This window comes from Micrasema longulum, unplaced genomic scaffold (assembly GCF_059751315.1).
Source record: "Micrasema longulum isolate JH-2025_06_02 unplaced genomic scaffold, ASM5975131v1 h1tg000156l, whole genome shotgun sequence".
In the NCBI taxonomy this organism is placed as follows: domain Eukaryota; kingdom Metazoa; phylum Arthropoda; class Insecta; order Trichoptera; family Brachycentridae; genus Micrasema; species Micrasema longulum.
The window spans coordinates 127,411-137,028 of NW_028277361.1; the positions used below are offsets into that span (position 1 = coordinate 127,411).

General features: G+C 33.6%; 1 long non-coding RNA gene across 1 annotated transcript; it reads left to right on the forward strand.

Moving 5' to 3' along the window:
- The first annotated feature begins 1,766 nt into the window (after positions 1-1,766).
- LOC148284093 (uncharacterized) lies at positions 1,767-4,885 on the forward strand. The gene is made up of 2 exons (XR_015825406.1): positions 1,767-2,908; positions 4,309-4,885. It is a non-coding gene; the product is annotated as an uncharacterized LOC148284093 (long non-coding RNA).
- Positions 4,886-9,618: the final 4,733 nt, after the last annotated feature.

Consider the following 9,618-nt stretch of genomic DNA (forward strand, 5'->3'; position numbering starts at 1 on the left):
ATAAGATTTTTCTAGGGCTGTGGATTTTTTCGGCAAATTGAAAAATGCTGTTTTTAAAATCAACAATATTTTTAGACGGTGATTATTCAAGTTTTTTTTATAAAAGCGGCCTGGCTGTTTTCAGCAGAACATAGAATTGACCTTACTGCACTCGATAACACCAAAATCACATTTTTCCAAAATTGTGGACTGGCTGCTTTCTGCATAACTACGTTAAATTGTAATAAAACGAGTACACCTGTGTATGAAAATTATGTGGAGTCATCATAGGTCCAATAGCAAAGCCAGTTTTAAATAACAAGGGTAAAAAAATAATTAATGGGAGCGTTTTGTTTAATTTAGTCACACCTTTTAGAATAATCGATACCTGGCATTGCGTAGCAACAAGTAGATATGTTGCGTAGCTATGCACTCGTATGATTTGAAATATTTATTTAAAAATGAGTTTTCACACTAGGGTGTTTCTTAATCCCTTGGCCGCGATTATGATGGGAAGCTAAGGACGTCATACCTTTACCATGACGATATAGTTGAGGATAAATTCTTTCGAGCGATTACGAAGATACACTACCGATCCCCCCACTTACAAGTTTTGATGTAAGTACAACGGTTTGTACCGACGCGCGACGGGTCTAGCACCCCTCGATACGTACAGCAAGCATTAAAAGCGACAAAATATTTGTTCCACAGAGCAATTTTTCCATTAATTAATTGTAACAACGGTAGCTTTAACAACGACGCGCGATGAATCCATTTTTTTGTGCAATTAAACTAAACCAAATTTAAAAAATTTATATATTTATGTATTGGATTATCAGCGCTATGATTTTTTAAAGTTTTGTCGTTTTAAAATTACTCCGCCTGTTGAAATTTTTTTTTTAGGCTTTGAAAAATATATGTTTATACAGGGTGTTCATTAAACCCTATCACATCCGAAACCACGATGATCAGTATGAGCAAGAAGACATATTGGCATATTAAAATATTTTTTTAGAATGAATAAAATTTAAAAAAATAAAATATCAAAAAAAAGCAAATACTTATACTTTTACATTGTTTGTATTCTCTTTTTTATACAGAATAATGTTCCCTCACTGGGGTGTCCCGAGCCGAGGGAAACATTTTACAAAATGTGAAACATGCCTAAGATTAGCTATTTTACAAAGTTAACAAAATTAACAAAATAATAACAATAAAAATAACGTAATTAAAGCAATTAACCTAATTATAATTAACATAATAAACAATAAAAAACATAACATAATTTATTAATTTAATTCTTTACAAGTTATTTACAAATTGCTTTTTAATTCAATTACTTTTATTATATCCATTTAATTTTTTTTTTCTTTTTTACTATGTAAAGTTTCACTTTTTATTTTGCATGGCAGTATGCTTCTTATTGTTTCTAAATGTATACAAAAAAACATTGTTTATCTTCTTAATTTTTACGCACTATGTTTGTACTTACCTGTATATTTTTTGTAAATGCCCCTTGGGCGTATTGTAAAATTAAATAAGTAAATAAAATAAAAATAAAAAATAACCAATTTATAAAGACTAATTAATAAAATTCATAAACAGTGCATACATTTTACATATTTGGCTTGATCCACTCATCGATCCGTGCGCAACCCACTTCCACTATCCATTTCTTAATAGCAATTTTATATTTTGAGAACTTACTAATTGTCCTTATGGATAATGGAAGTAGATTGTACACTTTAACCGATTAGTAGGTCAATCCTCTTTGACCGAAGGTTGTATTTATTTTTTTATTTTTTTGCAGCATCAGGGTGGAGTATCTAGTAATGGTTGCCTACTTCTGCAGGGAAGAAACAAGGAGGGGGGAAGGGGAGTCTGATGCGCCGACACTGCGCGTCCGCGCTCCCCTCACTTCTCCCCTGAAGAGGTAAGCAACCATTTGTTGTTTTAAATATTTTATTTTTAAAAGTTTTATTTGTTCAAAATATTTTTTTTATCGTGCTAATATGTCTTCTTGCCTGTACTGATCATCGTGGTTTCGGGTGTGACAGGGTTTAAAGAACACCCTGTATAACCAACCCAAGTATCAAATGGTAAAACATTTGTACATATCAAGTTGTGACAAAGTGTCAAATAATAAATAAACCGCTCTTGCGTAAAGTTAAAGAAAATCACATGTGTCGTTGTTCTACGATCCTGACGAAATATTATAATAACACGAATAATTTCCGATAAATTTTATCAATGCGGGTACACTCATAAGTTCGTAATTTTATAATAACAAACTCTACATACATAAACCTTTGATAGGTAAGCATAAAATTTAAAAAAACATGGTCCTAAATTCCGCCATTCAAAGTAACCCGAACAAAAACATCGAATTTCAAATAATATCATTTATGAACGCATGGTCCTTTGAACTAACGAATGTCAACAGAAAGCAACGTGTGCAGAGTAAAAAGTTAAAAACTGTAACGAGTATTTTTAGGCGCCGGCGATCAATTATCTCAGAACTTTTGACTCGTGAGTTTTTTTTATTTCCGTGTCGCGTCAGTCGCGCAGAGAAAGAAAAATGCCTTGAATTGCAAAAATCGGGCGGGAAATTTTAATTACAATCCATAGACAAAAGATGGTCAAGCGTTACATTTTGAAAAGAAACAATAATAACAGTGATATTACTTTATTGATTGATTTGGTGTTTATTTTGTAGAATTCCATATTTAAACTTATAGTATTAGAAATCGAACACTGATTTGAGTCTACAGAAAACTTTATTTTATTTTTACAAACATAAAAAAATATAATTACAAACATTTCGTGACAATTGTTTCGCCTTGTTAGGGCATTTTCAAACGAATGTGAAGATTAGATAAACACTTACCCTTGCCCTTAACCATTGGTTTTCCCCTCAATTATGATTAACGTACATGCTATAGTACATAAGATTATTTTTATTTTCTACTTAAGAACCCTGAATTATATATATATATAAGGACATTCAATCTATGTAATCTTCACATTCGTTTGAAAATTCCGTAACAAGGCGAAACAATTGTCACGAAATTTTTGATTTTATATTTTTTATATTTGTAAAAATAAAATAAAGTGTTCAGTAGACTCAAATCAGTGTTTGATTTCTAATATTATAAGTTTATTATATTATTTTATGTTTGCTGTAGTAATTAACGCATTTGGCTATCACGCATGAGGACACAAGTTTAACTCCTGACGAGATCGATAAGATTAAAAAAGGGTCTCCGAGACGGTTTGGTAATGTAGAACGAATGGCGAAAATTAACGGTAACGTGAGACGAGGACGACCAAGGAAGACGTGGCATGATCAGATAAACCAAAATCTTAAATCTGGTCATGTGGTCATGTCAAAAGCAGGCAAAACCGAAGTGCATGTATGACAAGCTGTATGAATGTGGAATACGCTAGAAATGAATGCCAGGATAGACGTGTGTGGCGGTCGATTCTCTCTGCGTACCCCTACGGGAAAATTGCGTGATGGTAGTAGTAGTAGATTGACATAAAATATTTTTTATTTTGTGTTTTTTTAACGAGATACATATGCAATAAGACCAGTATCCTGTGCCTATGTCCCATTAAGAGAATGAGCGGTCTGACTTTTCTTTGTACGAACGTATTCCATATTTTCTCCCTTGATTATGGCATTAGAACAATATTTTGTTATACACTATAGATATGTACAGTTGGCGTGTCCCTATTATTTTTTGTTTGTTTATAAATTCTCTTTTATAGGAGCTAGGACCATTCCAAAAACCCTTAAATGTGCCAAGTTTTATTAGGCGATTTTAGTTAGGCATTATCAGTCTGACGTGCAGTGGTCGTTTTCGCACAGTACTCGAGAGGCATCTGTGATAGTGACATAAAAACCATAGTCAAATACCGTTCCTTCACACCGCTCTCTCGCCGCATATCCTCATGGTTTCCTAAGAAAGCGGTGCCGTTATTAGCGGCCATAATATCGAGGCTATACTGACGGAATGCATTAAATCCATATCCGCAATATAGGTGTAAGATGTTATGCTTTGCCTGGAATAAAGATTAATTTAATTAATTTCTTTCAATGCTTAAAAAAAAGTGTGAGAAATAATGCGCTGAAAGAATAAAAAAAAGCTTTAAATGCGATTATCTCGGGACATGTTTTAATGAATGGATGCGCTGGGAGTAACAAAACGGCCGTCAACGGTGACTGAAGATGTCAACTTAAAGAGAGCGATACCGTTATATAGCTGCCGTGATCACGTTATTTAATAACTCCTTTTTTTAACCGAGATGTGATGCGGAAGAAAACAGACAAACTAAGTGTAGATATATTGTTGTTACCAACAATATACCCATCCTCGTCACCAGATATTATACCCAATGGTGGTATAGAAGATCAGTAATAAGACTTTTAATGGTTGACTGATGTTTATTCTAAATACTTATTATTACTATTTTTAGAGGGCGACTGTTTATTAGGAGAGACAAATCTAGAATGACTTTCCAAGTTGTGTGTGTGAGCAGACGACTGTAGATATATTGTTGTTACCAACAAAATACCTACATTCCTTACATCAAGCATTATGATTAGGTGTATTTGGAAGATAAAGATATATCGGAAGTCGAAAACTGTCATTTGGAGGAAGGTTAGACGTCGATATAGGACTGTTTTACTATAATCTAACTGACGCAATTTCTAACAAATATATAAACAATGACCTAACTTGACTAAATGGACAAACAAAACTTACTTGTACTTAATGAAAAAAATGTAACATTATACATATTGAATCTAGACGAAACAAAACAAAAAAACAAACAAACCATTACGCCGTTTCCCCGTAGGGGTAGGCAGAGAGGATAGAACGCCATAACACTCTATCTTGGCATACAGACCTCGCTTCCTCTACATTCATACATCTTCTCATGCACGCACGCCGATTATTCCTAATTTTGACATGTCCATCTTCAAGTATTTGATGGACTTGATCGTGCCATGTCTTCCTCATTTTCTGCATCCATCAACATTTGCATCGTAGATCCTTTTATCGGTTCTTTCGCTGTCCATTCGCTCTACATGTCCAAACCAACGCAGCACCCCTTTCTTGATTTTGTCGATAATGCTTGTCTCAGCCTTACACACTTCACGGATCTCGACATTTGTGCACCTATCACACATCGTTTTACCACACATTCGCCTGATGGATCGCATTTCGACAGCATTCAACCTACTTTGATCATCATTTTTCCAATTCCATACTTCGCTTCCATACATTAGAGTTGGCACTTGAACTCCGTTCTGAACTGCTAGTTTAGCCTCCTGCGATGAACATGTGTTTGCCAAAGTAGATTTCAGTGCACCGTTCACCCTGTTCCCGGCACTCACCCTCCTTTCAATATCTTTCTCGGCCTTTCCGTCCTTAGTAAACATATTTCCCAGGTACACAATTTCTTCTACCTGATTCAGAATATTTAGACAAAAACTCCATAAAATAGATGCTTACATAAACGATGAACGACTCATGAAATTAAACAAGTTAAATACGAACGACAGACAATTGACATGAACAATTTGTATGAATAGTTTAATTAGCAAAACAGCAACATTATCGAGTCTTTTTTTTAAATCGAAAACATTGTTTCCAAATTTAAAAAGAATCTAATGTATGAAGTCTATGTAAAACATGCTATTTTCAATGACTATATGGAATAGAAAACCAAAATGAAATAAACATACTAAAATGACCGCAAAATAACATATTGAAGTTAGTATATGACTTTCCTTGTATAACTAAGAACGCTTTAAAAAAACTGATATGTCGGCCGTCCTGTACCGCTGTTTGTCGTTCTGCTCACAATCAACGCTCTCTATAAGATCTGCCCTCTCTGGTATGCAGAGACAACGTTTTAATGAGGTCATCCACCGGAAAAAGATGGTCGTCAGACGACGGCACCGCTCAGTTAGAAAACAATAGCTTGAGGGATAAGAAAACGTAACATATTTCATTTGTTTTTCCTGTTTTCTTTATTAAATAGGGTATTTTTGCCGGGAAGCAGAATGATGCAGGAGGCTCGTGAATATTTATCGATTCAGTTGGCAACACGGCACGACTATCCGCGCTTCTATCTATGCAAATACTCATATTATGTAACAGGAGGCCAGAAGGAGCAGGGACATATAATATGGCAGCGTTACCGGGTGGGGTACCGTTACGGGATTACATTAGGTGGAGATTCGGCGGTAGACAACAGCGCAAAGTACTGGAGCACGGAGAAAATCCAGACTGAATCGATATTTTTACTTTAGTATTGGAGTACATTTAAATTATTCTTTAAAAATGCGGTGTTGCAACAAATAGAGATAGATCAAGTCTTGTATCGTGTGTAGACTAGTGTGACATCACAGCCACACAAGAGTTAACTTAGAATCTATTTATATTATAAAATAATAGAAGAATGAAAGAAAGAGAAAAAAACAAGATAATATGATACACAAAGGAAATATTTTTAAAAGATTCGTTTTTTTAATTTTTTTATTCAAAATATATTCATTTAACATTTATTGAGACACAAGTCCCAACTCCATGGAACCAAAGTGCTGTGTTGAGTTGGGCCGAATATATATGTAAAACTTTTACAGTCAATATCACCATATTTACTACATCAAAAAACAAAAAAATCAATTAAAAAATACACGGCAAATCAAATATAAATAAAGAACATGCAATAAAAATAAAAAAAATGTACGAAAAAATAAAAAACAAAAACTGTCTCCTTTAACACATTTGACACTCCTACTGCTGCAACCAAACATACGGCGATTCACCATAGTCGATTTTTATTTCATGTTTAAGTAGCAAATGCACGTGCAAGTAGCAAATATATTACTAAAAAAAATATTTTTCCACCTGTCAGATTGTCAAAGAAAACAAAACGGTCATTTTTTTAGTGTTGCCAGGGTAGTCAAAGTTTTTACACTACTTTGCTCATCTAATGAGAGGACTAATGAAAATTGAACCTCTCGGATTAAACAACGCCGTGGTGGACATTATCTTTAAAACATCAAATATGATTTAACATGACAAAAAAATATCCGTTTTATGTTGAATAAAATTTGTTTTATTTTGTAAGATTAAAGTTCATTCATTAAATGACCCTTTACTTATCTACTCCTGTTGTGTCAATCAATGTTTCCGCGTGCACAATAAAATTTTAGAGCAATTAACAATTTTTTTTTTTAAATATTACATTTGTGTTATTATTCTTTTTTTTGTGATCTGGCAACATTACGCGGCGACTTCACGCATACGCGCGACGATGGTTGGGGGTTTTTTGGACACAGTCCGATGTATTCAAATATGATTCTACGCTCCTTCAGGACTATTCTTAATTCTTTGCCTGTTAATAATAAAAAAGAATAATATTTATTACTAAATTATTTCATGATAAAATAGCTTATGTAGCTGCGAAGCCGCTTGGTAAAAAAAATAAAAATAAGTGGTTAAAAACAAAGTTTTTATTTTAATGATTGGATTACGTTTTACGAAGAAAAAAAAAACATAAATCTAAGGCACAAAAAGCCATTTGACACGCAAAACTTATGCTGTCCAAGGTGATATTTAACGTTCGTAAACTTGACTCGGAAGATTAAATTTTTCCCATAAATTTTATTCACAAAAGAATCCACGTGTGAAAAGTATCCCCCACATCGCAAATCAATCACCTTTGTAGGGATCGGAGATAACTTCTACCAGGAGAGCAGATCGTCGGAGAGGTGTGAAGACATAAAGGATGCCAGTCATTTTGGTTGAGGCTAACGGGTGACGCAATGCTGGGCGAACAATGAACAGGGTTGAAGATGAAAGGCTTTATGTTATCCTGTTAACAACTTTTGGCAATTAGGCTATTGAAGCAACGAATTTATTCAGAACTATCTGAAAGTCAGTCATTCAAGAATTTTGATGGCCCGTCGATTTGGAATTTCGCTGAAAATCCAAGCAATCTTAATATCAAACATTAGAAAACTAAAAACGACGTGATTATGTCTACGAATGATTTAAAATTTCTGTTTATTTGTGATAGCTGTTTTATGTGGAAAGGGCATTATCAAAGAGTACATACGTATTGCTAAATATGAAAAAAAAAAGTTTTACGTCAACTTAAGTATATAAATTCGATCAATGTAAAATTGTTAAGAACACTCCGGCCTAAAATCATAATTTAAAAGTATGTAATTTTTTGAAAAAGTAATAAAAAACAATATATATAGGGAAAGGGTGTACAAAATGACATAGATTTTTTTGTAAAATGAAAAAAATAATATTTGGTAACATATTTAGTAAAAAATCTCTTTGGTTCAAAATGTACACTATTTTTTAACATCTTAGCACCGTTGTTGTAGGAAAAATACAAATCTATCAAATAAAAATACAAAAATAAAAACATACTGCAAAAAACCGTTTTGTCCCACCGGGTGTACAAAATGACATACGATATATACTTAGATGGGATGATTATTCAACACTTTTTAAAAACAGAATTGATAAGTTTTTTTATGAATATTAAAGAATTCAAATATTAAATGCACACTTCACAAACAAAAATCTTGTTTTTTTTTATTTTAACCAGCACATTCTGCATGAACCCAGTTTCCACACTTTATGCATTTCAACCATGTTTTACCTGGCTTTGATCTCGTATATAACTCATTACAATAAATGCATGAGCAGTCATCTTCATCGTCTGTAAGTAGAAGGTCTTCAATATCTGAATCAATAATCAATTTTTTACATATACCTTGTTTACACTTTTCCAGGTTATGTTTTTTGGAACATTTAGCTTTAGCCTCTGATATATTTGGAGTTGTATTCAAATTTCATGTTTTACGCACATAATTGCGAAACATTATTATTCTTCTAAAGAAATAAAAGTATTAAGTTGGGGAAAATGACATAGTATGTCATTTTACCCTACCGGTACATATGTCGTTTTGCCCCACTACGTGAGTTTTTAAAAACATTAAAAAATATCACATTGCACTTAGTAAATTTTAACAAAATTATAGTTTTACATGAAGATTAACAATGACACAACATATCCTTTCATTTTGTGTTGTAGAATAATACAAATAAAATTATAATAATACCGTCGGTATCCGCGCAACCAAAATATTATTTTATTTCACAAAGTAACCCGCAACACGTCCTCCTCGGGCGGTCGCCATAAGCGTCCTAAATATTGGTGAGTATTTATGTGTCGTACCAGTGCTCATTCTTATGCAGGTTCAAACACGACCAAGAGTTTGGTTTCTGAGATATGTTTACTATGTCATTTTACCCGCCTATGTCATTTTGTACACCCTTCCCCTATATGTAAGTACTCATTATTCACGGGGATCTGTCACAATAGATATTCACAGGTCGCAGTGACGTCAGGAGCTTGCATAGCACTGACCCCCACCACTTATAATAAGAATAAGTACTCATATACACACATACATATAATGATTACATGTTAGTATGTATGTATGTGGACAGGTGGACAGGAGCCGTGGCGCAGTTGGTTAGACGGCTACCTGTGAAACTGGTGTTGCGGGGTCGATCCCGCCAGTTGCAAGAAAAA